Source organism: Cupressus sempervirens, chromosome 5 (genome assembly GCF_028749045.1).
Source record: "Cupressus sempervirens isolate cs-2001-9-10 chromosome 5, ASM2874904v1, whole genome shotgun sequence".
Lineage (NCBI taxonomy): Eukaryota > Viridiplantae > Streptophyta > Pinopsida > Cupressales > Cupressaceae > Cupressus > Cupressus sempervirens.
The window spans coordinates 72583400-72596912 of record NC_143122.1 but is presented as its reverse complement, the minus strand read 5'-3'; positions in this window follow the sequence as shown (position 1 = coordinate 72596912).

The window sequence follows — 13513 nt, the reverse complement described above, 5'->3', positions numbered from 1 at the left end:
TTACACTTGATAAAACATTTACATAGTACAAACCTATATAGATAAGTAACATGTAACTTGAAACATTAGGTAGAACTAAACTATAATAAGTTCTAGTTGTTAAAACTTGAAAACTTAAAATTTAACCAACTTCAAACTTAGAAAACTTGTAAACTATAATAACATGTACATGAAACTTTGAAAACTTGTTAAGACCTCAAGATAGCTAAAATTAATTACATTTTAGAAAACATTAACATAGTACACCTATATGTACTAAATAATATACATGCATATTTTTTGTTCACATACATGAGCTAGATGTGCATATTTGAGCTAGATGTGCACATACATGAGCTAGATGTACTAAATAGCGTGCATATTTTTAGTTACATTCAACTTTGTACATATTTATATACATACATGTTTTAAATTAAATTTAACTTTCAATTTTATATGTACTTATTTATGTAAATCTTAACTCTGCATTTATAGATAGAGATCTTTGCATATATCATTATGGCATCTGGTACTGGTAGAGCACTTACATCCTTAGGGGAGGCTAGTGTTCAAGGAGGGGGTCATAGTGTTGAGTCAGGCACAGCACGTAGACTGACATCATCCTCTGAGGAGAGACAGTGTTTGTTTGCAGATACTATTGCTAGGTTATCTCATGCTCTCAACTATCTTGATTCTACATTGTTGGCTTCTACCACTCTCCCTAATAGGGAGAAGATTATTTCTATTAGAGATGAGTTGTGCTAGATGATTGAGACGATCTCTAAGTACAACCCATTTGATGATATTAGTATTGAGACATTTTACTCTTCCCTTTCTCACAGTGTCACTAGCACTGTGAAGTATACACAAATTGATGGTGAGGTCTACACCGCTATGGTGAAGACTATGCTTCCCTTTTATACAAATAGGCCTAGGGTTAGAGGTTATTTAGCGATGAAGTGTACATATCAGTTTGTTGCTCCATTTATATATCCTCAGTGGTTAGTTGCGCATCACAGGTGGCCACAGAAGGATGAGTTTCTCTTTATTTCTGCAAACAATTGTTTGCAGAATTTCATTTACATCATGATGTCAATTATACAGATTTTCTAGGTCATGCTAGACAAGGCCTCGATCGATTTTCAAGGAGATTTAGACCTATGGACACCCCTGTGCCCATTAATAAATGGGCAATGGTGGGTCCAACCCTTTTGGTCATGTTGAGAGGTCCACAGATGACGGTTGCGAGTTCGACTGTTCTTGATGATGTAGTTAGGAGTCAGATATTTTCTAACATTGCCATAATTGCCACACACTTATAGGAGATATCTTCAAATAGATGTGGCAGATATATGTTGTGATCTCGTGGTCCCATTTCGACAGGTGCATCCTCTAGCACAGGAGTTGATGATCTGTATGAGAGTAGATATACTATCACCACTAGAGGTTTTAGCTATATTAGATGTGGATGCATTGCGTCATATGGCATCTTATTTAGCATCTGATCTTCTTGGTTCATATCAAGCCTTGTCGACAGTCATGAAGATTCCTCTTCGTGACATTGGTGGACACATTAGCCATATTTTGTCACAGACAACAGGATCATAGCCCTCATAGAGGCAGGAGGATATCCCTACACATTCTACAACACCTTCTCCTATAGAGGGTCATACATCACTTGTCCCCACAACACATGTCCCCACACCTACTCGAGATCTTGTAGCACCTGCTTCTACACAGCCTGGCCTTAGAGCACCTACAATTCGTGATTCAGATATTACTCTATCACTACATGATTCAGATATCAGTCAAATTGGCAGAGCATTACATGATGCTACGGTAAATATTGTAAATTTATATATGTTTATATTTCTTTGTTACTATAATTTACACATGTATACAGTTTGTTTAGCGTACTCAAGATCTTTTATATGTATGTACTTAGGTCTATACATACCTATTCTTGAGTGACTCATATAGGCTCTTAGTGATAGTCTGTTGTGTTTTAGAGATCTTCACACCCTGACAGATCCTGCACAACATGAGTCACAGGTATGTTATGAATTTTTAATTATATATTTGATAGATATATATTGTACATATGATATAAATCGTAGAACCTTTTGGGATCAGGGATCAAGAGGGGGATGTGGTTGATCTTAGTTTACACATGTCTACTTCATTGATGTTGGGATATTATACACACACACACACACACACACACACACACACACATGTCATTTCAAAGACTTTGATATGGAGATGTATGTTATTTTAGATACTTTTATATGGATGTACATGTTATTTCAAATACATTTGATACATGTGGTATTTTAGAGACATTTGATGTGGTGTTTTGGAGACATTTTATATGGTATTTTGGATAAATTTTACATGGGTACATACATTATTTCATAGATGTGTTATTTTAGATAGATGTACATATTATGTTCATGCCTTATGTTCATGTTGAATGTATGTATGTTTTCAATATTCATATTTTTATTTCATAGATCATGTGTTATTTTTTAATGTATGCTTTACAATATTTAATCAATAAATTTAATACATATTTAAGAACATAAAGAGTACTAGTTAATGTCTTATGTACATGTTAAATTGATCTTTTAATGTCTTAATCTTTTATGTTTATGTATTTGTTATTCATGTTTCTGTATATGTTATTCATCTTAATGCCTTATTCATGTTTTCAATATTCATGTTTATGTATATGTTATTTATCTTAATGCCATAATCTAAGTGTAATTAACTATATTTAATGACATGTCTTAAGGGGAGATCCTAAATTATACATGAGAATGTAGATTAAAATGTATTTTTTATTTCATAGATGTATGTATATATGTTCATGTTAAAAGGAGACATGTATGTTTTCAATATTCATGTTTATGTAGATGTTATTGTTTTTAATGCCTTAATCTAAGTATAATTAACTATATTTAATGACATGTCTTAAGGGGAGATCCTAAAGTATACATATATAAGAATGTAGATTAATGCACAGGTAAGAATATAACATATACATGTACATAAGAACATATAAAGAGTATGACCTAAAGAATGCATGTTACAACATTTAATTAATAAAAGTTAATGCATATAAGAACATAAAGATTATATACAAACATAAAGAATGTATCATATAAGAACATAAAGATTATATACATAAATACATAAGAGCATTAACAATCATAAGAAAACATAAACAATGTATACAAATACATACAAATACTAAAGGGGTTGTCTTAAGGAGAGGTCTTAAAAGGTGGTACTAAGGGGATGTCTTGATAGGTGGTCTTAAGGGGAGATTAGGTAATAGGTAGTCCTAAGGGGAGGTCCTAAGATGTTGTCTTAAGGGGAGGTCCTAAGAGGTTGTCTTAAATGAGATATCCATGTCTAATTTAAATAAAAATAACAAAACATGTCTAATTTCACATATCCAAGATAAATGATCCAATGTATACAAATTTAAAAAACAAATATCCTACCAACATTAAATGTGAAAGTATAAGAGCTATATAGACATAGCTGAACTAGAGCTCCACAATAAGTACATTGGTAAACTAGAGCGGCACAAACATTGCATTGTTAGGATCCTCTCTAGCTTTTATTATCTCTAGAAGTTTTTTATGTTCTTCAATAGACAGTTTCCACTTTTGATTTCCATGACATCGTCTTCTTTGTATTGCTTCAAATTGTAACTTTGTTGATATAACATGGTTACTGTAATGCAAAACTTTTCCTCCAGGCTTATATTCAATAAATTCAATACCCCTATTAGTTATTGTTGATAATATGTTCCTTCAATAACAACTAATCCAATTGGATATGATTGTTCATCAGCTTCTATAGTTCCCTCTAGCAACTTGTGTTTTGCTTTTGTGCATCTTAAAAGATAATAGTCCACATTTTATGCATTATCTAGTAAGGCTTGAACTGCAAAAATATCTCCTGCATGTATATAAAAATAGATAAATATAAATTAATTTTAAAATGAATGTACATGTATATTAATATGTGTGTGTGTGTGTGCACAAATCTGCCATAACTAAATCAAAAATGCGCTCTTAATCAGCTGAATATACAAGATCATGAATGTCAATGTGAAACATATCCATTCACAATCTCCTTCAAATCCCAATGTGAAACATATCCATTCACAATATTTTCACATACACTCACTGGATTGCCCTTAATGCAGTCATCACAAAAACATGTTTTCTCTCTTACTTTAATTACTGGAGGTTTATGGTTTCCTATAGTCATCACTTGATGTAAACTTCTAATACGAGGAATCGTTTGACAATTGTAAGGATTAGATCGATCTATATATGTTACAAATACAAAAAGTAATTGTCATATTTCAAAATAAATATTTAATAAAAAAACTCAAGAATTTGAAAAATACATTAAAAATAAACATAAAGTTCACCTTTCACTTCCCAAAAGTAACACTTATTGTATTCAGTATCTCGAGTAGCAAAATGAACTTTGCACCATTCAACAATTTGATTTGCACTCTCTATCCTATTCCCTCTATGTACATACAACATGCATATATATAATTTAAAATATATGCTACTGGTATTAAACATGCAAATTAAATGCATATTTACCTACAAGTTCATGTTGTCAAAGCTCACACTTTATACATGTTCCTGCTCCATCATGCTTCCCTTTTTCGTGTTGACTTTCAAAGAAATTCTATAAAAACCTAACATTGGTTCTAGCATGTTGCATTTCTAACCAATTAAATGCTTTTGCAAATTTGAATTTTCTTATGAACATGAAATGATAAGTAGAAACAATTATTTGTGTACATGTATCAAATTGAAATAGGCATGTATAAATAAATATAAGTTAAAATAAAGTTAAATAAATGTGTAAGCTCATGTATACTAACCTGCACATCCATCAGACCAAATTCAGTGCTCTGAAACATTTATTCCACGATTTCTAAGATCTTTAGAGGCCATTGCAAAACAATGAGCCACATAATTCCTATCATGAACTCTATCATCACTAATATAGAAATGAACCTCGTTGATGATGATGCATTCATTTTCATCCAACCTTTCTAGCTCATCCACCTCAAATTGTGCATATCTATAGGTCACTTGCACAAATATTGCAACTTGTTCATAATGATAATATTTCCCTTGAATCTTTTTTTGAGGTGCAAATATATAATTCTCCGAAAAATCTACAACTGAAAGTATACAACCAGGTGGAAAACAATTATTGGAATCATGAAACTATTTAGCTTGCCATCATGCACCATGACAATGTTGGATATGTGGATATATCAATGGACGAAACTTGGTCATAAATGCATCATAACGCAATTCACTCTCCTTCAATACAATTTTTTTGGATTCATCTCCTATCTTATTTGGGTATGTCTCATATTCATATCTCATCCATGAAACTAGTGTCGATTCATTCATATTCTCAATTTGCATTGAAAATTTGTGTAAATCTCCATAATCTTTACATTGATTTTTGATGCATTGCACTTTGAACTCATTTGAATCTTCTAATTTATCACATAATATGGACTTTACAAATTGCGTTGTACTGCTAGGGATGACCAAATTAGGATCAAGTACTGCCATAACTTTTTTATATGATTGCAAGTGTAGACCAAATTCAACATGATTTCGACAACAACAAGTTTCACACATCTTATTTATGTGTACAAACAAAGGATGCAAACTCTCAAACATTCTCTGATATATTTTGACATTTGAAAATTCTTGTTTGAATGTTTGAAATAATTCACTTTGAGTTATATCTATGAAATGTTTTGGATGTTCAATTTTGGCCCCTGTCTCTTGATCTTTAATTTGTATAGTACCACGTATGTTGAAAGAAACACGAGAACGTGTGGTCCAAAATTCAATAACTTGTCTTTTTACATCTTCAGAAATTCTATCTTTTTGAGGAACTCTACAAATATTCACCCAATTATTCTTAATGTTATCATCTAGCATATTTCTCCTCTTGATGTATATCTGAACAGTTCTTCTAAATATATGTAGTACATCGGAAATTGCACATACCTATTTTCTATGTGTCAATTTTCTACTAGATATAGTAGTCATCAATGCTCTACTTGCATTACTCAAATCACCTCCTCGAGTTGTGTTGTCAATTTTGTTATAAGCATTTTGCAAGTTTTCAACTATTGTTTTATTAATATTAGGTGCATGGTTTTTCCTGTTATCAACACCCAACAACTCCAAAACAAGTCTCATATCTTATCTCCTAAATAATTTGACAAATAATTGTGCCTGTGTAAAAATACTTTTATCTTCGAAATATTCATCCCACATGTTTTGATAATGCTTTGTAATAGTGTTATCATTTATCATATCTTTAGATGGAATTTGATTAAAAAGTAGTTCCTCATCCAAATCCATCAAATTTGCTATGCCTTCTAATTTTTTTCTATCATTAGAAGTGCCAATTTCTTCCTCTTCATTACTTTCACTCTCTTCATGAATCTGATCCTCTTCAAGAATTTCAGTAGGTTGGTTTTGGTTATGTTTTGTATGACCTTTTACTTTGTCATCTCTTATTCTATCATATATCCTTGATCTTTTCCTTTTATTGCCCATTGAATACTTTAAGCTATAGAAACAAAAAAATTAATTTAGATTATGCTTCAATATAGAATACATAAAAATAAGTAGACGGGAAAAAACAACTTAAAAATATTCAATCCTTTGCAGTTCCGATTAAATCCACAAAATAGTTGCTAAAAATGGCTTCAAAAATTGTTGTCTTCTGAAAATGCTCTTTTATTTTTCACTATTTTCTATATGTATTGAAAAAAAAAAAAAAGACAAATTTTATTTTATATGAAACCACCAAATTAACTACTGGCAGTTTGATAGGCTGACCAGGGTTATGGCCGAAACCCTTCCGGCTGAAAGGGTTATGACCGAAACGTTTCGGCCATAATTGTCTATGTGGCATCCTAAGTGGCAACCACATAAGCAAAAATAAGAACTTTTGCAAACATCTTACTTTGAAGGCTAATTTGACCTACTAAAATGAAGTTTTAAAAAAAAACTAAAAATATACTTTTGTAGGTTAAAGAGTCAAGATTAGGATCATATAATTTTTTTATTATTTTGATTATGGATAATATGTTATAATTTGAAAATATTACAAGTAGGTATTTTAAGATTCAGGAAGATGTCTATTCAAAAATAGAAAAAAAATAGTAAATCATGTTAAAAAAAAATTAATTTTTAATGTTGCACTAGAGGAGAGAGTCTTCTCCAAGATTATGTAATTTGTTTTAAAAAATATGTAGATTTGATGGAAAAAGTTTGATGGGAGAAAAAAGCTGTCAATTTCTGATAACTTTGACTTTGACCAATTATAACTTGAAAAATATTAGCCGAATTTCAATTTTTCTTTTTTGGTGCACTAAGTATACATGTCAACTCTAACATATTCCATAATTAGACCATAATATGATCATTTGCATATATATTTTTGAAGGGAAAAAAACTCTATATTTTCAGCATTTTTAAAAAATTAAAAAATAGACTTTAAAATTTTTAAAAAAAAATTCACTCAATTTAAAAAAAATAAAATTACAAACATAAACTTCATCCAATTTTACACATTTCATTAGTTTACATCATCTTCAAATTCTAAACACAAATGCCACTTTTATGTCGTTAAAGTTGAAGAGTTTAAATTCTGATATCACTTTCCTTTATAAAAGGTGACACAGGTTTGTGCTTTTTCTATGTTGAACAAAAAGGGTTAATGCGTGCCCTAGATTTTCCTCGAATGTTTTAAACTGAATGGATTCAAATTGTTCTAAGTTGCATACATGACACCCATATGTGGTAGAGGGTGGACCAATCAAGATTTCTAAGAGGATTGTGCAGAGGGTATCAGGGTGTCCTACCCTTGATTGACCTAAGAGCATGCATAGTGATGCAAAGGAGGTTATAGAAAAGAATACAGGTGCAGTGTGGAATAAGAGAGGGATGTCAATAGATACTATTTTATATCCCATTATTGCCTTTGTAGTTAGAGTCATTGCCCATAAGTTCTTTCAATCTAGTCGACTGAACAATGTTTAATGTATGGTAGTGGACTTAGGTTACAAATTTGTGAAGAGATACCATTCCTATAACCTTGTCGAGTTACAACTACAACAAATATTTGAAAGCTTGGAAGCTATTAGGAAATCCAAAAGTGCATCTTGCAAGTTTGGTTCTTTGATTGTTTGCATATTTTTCTATGTGCAAAACTCATTCCCCACCTTTGGCAAAGTTACTTGGAAGATCAATAGGTCAATTACACAACATATTTCAGAATTTATTGAGTAACCTAGAGACAACTTTGAGTCAATGATGACTAGTTATTTTGAGGATTTTAAGAAATCTGTGAAACGGAGATTGAGGATTCTTGTATCTTTAGTGGAACAACATTACAATGATGTGTGTTTCCTAGTTGATGAAGATCATACATATGTGCAAGCAACAATACCTAGGGTTAGATGGTTAAAACCATTTCCATATGAGATCAATGTGGATGAAGCCTCTATAGCAATCACAACATTACAAGCAGAAGAAATTGATAAAGATGCTACATCTTTTGGTAACTATGATGAGGCTAAATCTAGAATAACTATTGATTTGAAAACAACTAAAATTTTGAGGAAGAAAAATAAACTTGTTAAAAAGTTGAAGGAGAGATTTGGTGAAGGTTTATGGTGAAGGTAAAGAAGAAGATGATGAAGAAGAAGAATAAGGCCAAGCACCATTGAAACTAACCCAAGGCCCAGGTGAAGATGTTGAAGGTGTTAAGAGAGAAGAAGTTGAGGAAGCACCTAAGGAAAAGGAAAAGAAAAGGAAAGTAGAGACTCAAATAGTGGAGAAACCTTAAAAGCCTATGAAGAAGTCATAGCAAAAGCCAACTATACCTATAAATAGGTCAAGCATAAGGGCAACCACTATACACACCGAGGAAGTGACAAAGGCTAAAGGAAAGAGAGCTAGCACTGCAACAAAGTCGAGCAATGAAAATAACTATAGTTTTGAGGAATAAAAATAAATTTGATAAAAAGTTGAAGGAGAGATTTGGTGAAGGTTAAGGTGAAGGTAAAGAAGAAGAAGATGATGATGAAGAATAAGGCCAAGCACCATTAAAACTAACCCAAGGCCTAGGTGAAGATGTTGAAGGTGTCGAGGGAGAAGAAGTCGAGGAAGCACCTAAGGAAAAGGAAAAGAAAAGGAAAATAGAGACTCAAATAGTGGAGAAAACTTAAAATCCTATGAAGAAGTCATAGCAAAAGCCAACTATACCTATAACTAGGTCAAGCATAAGGGCAACCACTATACACACTAAGGAAGTGACAAAGGCTAAAGGAAAGAGAACCAGCACTGCAACAAAGTTGAGCCAGCCTACTACAAAGACATTCAAAAGATTAAGGAAGAAGTACACACCTCAGAAGGATTCAGATGAGGAGAAGACTAAGTTTGGTGACTTGAGTCAATACAAAGTGGTAAGCCACAATCCCTCTTATAACATTAACAACTTGTGTGAAAACATTAAAACTAATGTAGATTTGTCAAGTTTCACACATGTTGACTTTGACAAGCTAGGAAGTGTTGATAAGAATAAGGTTGAAGAGGCCATATATGATATAGTGGCTACTTTCAAGAATACTCCACTAGAGATTGCCAACTCTCTACCTAAAAGTATTTATGACAGAGTTGAGAAAAAGTGGCAATTCAGGTTACAAACTGAGAGACAAATCAGGGAAACAATACTAGCCCAAGTCATGCCTGAATTAGATAAAGGATGATTGCCACATTTGTGGAGAATCATAAAGGTAAATTTACCCCTAAATACAAAGCTTTCCATATTTTGAAGAAAAATAAAGAAGACATGGTAAACAAAAGTACATCAATTTGCAAATCAATATATGGGTTATCCACTCAAACCATTACAGAGAAAGGTGAGCATGATGAAAAAGAACCTAAGAAGAATGAGGAAGAGATAGACAAAGGGGAAAACCCAGTCAAAGAAGGTAATGTGGAGGGTACTAAAGAAACAACAAAACTAATAGAGGAGGGAACAATTGGAGAAGAGCAACAAGATATGTAGGACACACAAATGCCAAGTGCCAGTCCCCCATACGAGGACCAAGAGAGTCAATAAGATTCAGTGAGAATCAAGGATATTCCTAATGAAACAACATTGAATGTAAATCCTTTGATTGAGGATGACATGAAGAAAATTTTGCAAGACTCCACCAATGCAACACTATTTTGTAGTAACCCTATATTGGTGAGACTAAATGAAATTCAACAAATAGAAGTTACATCTATAGGGTAGATACAAAAAGATACATCAATTGTGCCCATATCTACTACAAAGATACAAGATAAGGAATCACATGATATACTAAGATATCAAAGTGTAAATTTGGAATAGAAGGATGATACAACTCAAACACCATTTGTCATGCCAACTATTGTCATTTAGATGAAAGAGGTAGAAGCACAACCTTTAGACACATCAGTGCCAAGCCTATATAGTTCAGGTTTAGCAGTAGTAGTGACTATTGAGAAGGATGGAAGTGAAGTGCATAAGGGTCAGGAATAAAGTCTTGTACCTATACCACCATCATAGGGTGAATTCCACAAGGAAGGAAGGAAGACTGAAGAGTTAAAGCTGACTCCTAAGTCTGAGGAGAAAATTGCAATACAGAATTTGGTTACAATGCCAATATCTACATCTCCTCTCAGCAATCACACTCTTCAAAAGCCAAGTACAAATGTCACACCACTACAAATCTCAAGGCCAAGTTCCAACACACCCAAGAGTGTTGAAGTTACATTATTTGATGATGTAAGTTTAGATGAAGTGATTGAATTACCAAAGTTTGGTCTAAATATAATCACTATTGAAGAGATGAGCATTCTACAAGACACTTTACAGAGAAAAAATAGGCAAGAAATCTTAAGGAGAGAGCATAAGCAAAAACAAGTTTTGCATGAAATTAAAGACATTCTTTGATGCTTTTAGTCTCCCAGAAATGAATGATGATAAGCCTATAATAGAGCAACTTGTCACTAATGTGGACAAGATAAAGGATGAAGACCTAGATTCTAATGTCAAATTATTAGAATGGTTACAAATAATGTTTCATACCAAGGATTTAGAGAAGATATCTAGTGCTATTGCACTAAGACAGGTTGATTTAGCAACCAAGATGGAAAGTGTGAAGAAGGTGTTAGAGAACATTTTCAATATCTACACAAAGCTATGCAACATTGATCTATTCACTAAGGAAAATTAATAAGCTATTGACCAACTGCAAAGAGATCTACAACTCGCAAGTAGTACTTTAAAATTATCTCCTGCTAATAGTCAGATACACTTTCAGAGGTTACTGACGACTCAGAGTAGGCTTGCCGAGTTGCAAGCAATATATGCTAATACCATATCTACTTTGATTAGTATCCAGTCAATGTTATCTCCTCACATGGATGTGTTACACAAGGAACTAGCCTTTGTTGATACTTTGATGAAGAAAGATTCATACCTTTCTACTCATGAAGGCTTAGTTGACCTAGCTACTACTATTGAAATACATATTCATTCATTAGATGTAGCATGTGATAACTAGGATGAAACATTAAAGATTATCATGGAATTACACAAACCATTCTTGGATAAACACACTATCAATGTACAACCCAAATGACATAAGTGTCAAAAAAAGGGGATTATTAAGTTTTTGGGATATGAAGAATTTTTGGATATCTAATCATAAGGAATAATCAATAGAGAAACAAAAATGAAGCATTTAATAAGGGGGAGTAATGGAGTAATAAGGATATATAGTAAATTTTGCAAATTTTGAAGTTTTGCATTGAAGCCAAGTAACAAAGAAACATTATTTGACTTATGCATTAGATAAGAATGTATATGCCATGAAAAAGTGTTTTTTCCACTCATGTCACAGGGGGAGATTGTTAATCTCACATTGGTTTTGACAAAGTAGTGACAAAACACTTAGTAATTATCTAGCAAGAGTAGAGTACATGTTGATCATAATTGTTTAGATAGTACATGTTGAGCAATTTGAAAGTTAGTGTTGAAAACTAGTAGGTGTCAAGCAATTAGTGTGTGTCAAGTCATTTAGGTGTTGAGCCAGTAGAGGAAGTCAAGTAAATAGTATGTGTCGAGTGATTCAGGTGTCAAGCAAATAGAGTGTGCCGAGCTATTCAAAAGTCGAGTTACAACATTAAGAGCACAATGAAGGTTGAGCATCAGAGCCTTTGGATGCCAAGTGCACAGTGTATGACATAGATGTTTGTAATGGCACAAACTTCTATGTAAACCATTTTTGATCTGACATAATCATATTTTATGATTATGAAAGATAAGTATGGAGTCATAGTATGAATCCCTATGTAATAGATGCAACCAATCAGATTGAGGGAAGCATTAGGCGGCAATAAGGATCAACCACAACCATTGATTCTTACCTAATCCATCACCATCAATATTTACAAAAGAAGGCTAAACCCTAAGAAGTTTAGTGTGTGAGCGAGGAGACAAATGCTAAGAGTTCAAAGAGCATTCATGGCAGTTGAGATGGCTATGATAGAGCTATGCATTGCAGAATCAGTTTGAGAAGAATAGAGTAAAGAAGTGAAAGGATAGAGGAGACATATATGATCAGAATGATCAAGGTTTAAACAACAAGGGGAAGATCTGACATTAAGCAAAAAGGTGCTAACCGAAGGATCATGGTGTTGAATCATTCTAACAGGTGATATAGAGAAAAAATCTTAACTGAGTAGTCCTAACAAGTTATTGTAAATCTCTTAACCGAGTGCTTACTTTATCGTAAGTTTAAATCCTCTAACAAGGTGAGACCTAACAATCTTTGTAAGCCTTTAACAGGGTAGACCTTTCATAGGGTACATCATAGATTATGATCAAGCACATTGTAGCCATAATAGGCCACACTTTACAATTGCAGTAGTGAAGATTTGTGGGTGTCATCCCCACCCCAGTTTTACCTTCTCATTGGAGGGTTTATGGGTAACCAAATTTATTGTGTTATGTTTTATTTACTTTATGTTATGGATGTGATGCACGTTATGTTATTTCAATTTACATGTTAAGTTATGAGATTGATGTTGGTGATATGTTTTAAGAGGCAAAAATTTTAAGTGTTGATTCACCCCTCCTCCCCGCTCAAAACTTACTTTCCCATTGTTATTTCCAACAACGTTATGCATCATTGTTAAAGTATGGATCATACTAGTTCTAGAGAATTGTATTTTTTAAAAAATTATTTAATTAAAATAACATACAAAAAATATAAGAAATTATTTAATTTTTTAAATTTATTTATTATGAGAGATTAATAAGATATTATTTTTAATTTTTATTTTAGTTTAGTTAGAAATTCTTTTTTGTGCGAACTATTTTGCATTTTTTATTAAAATATAGA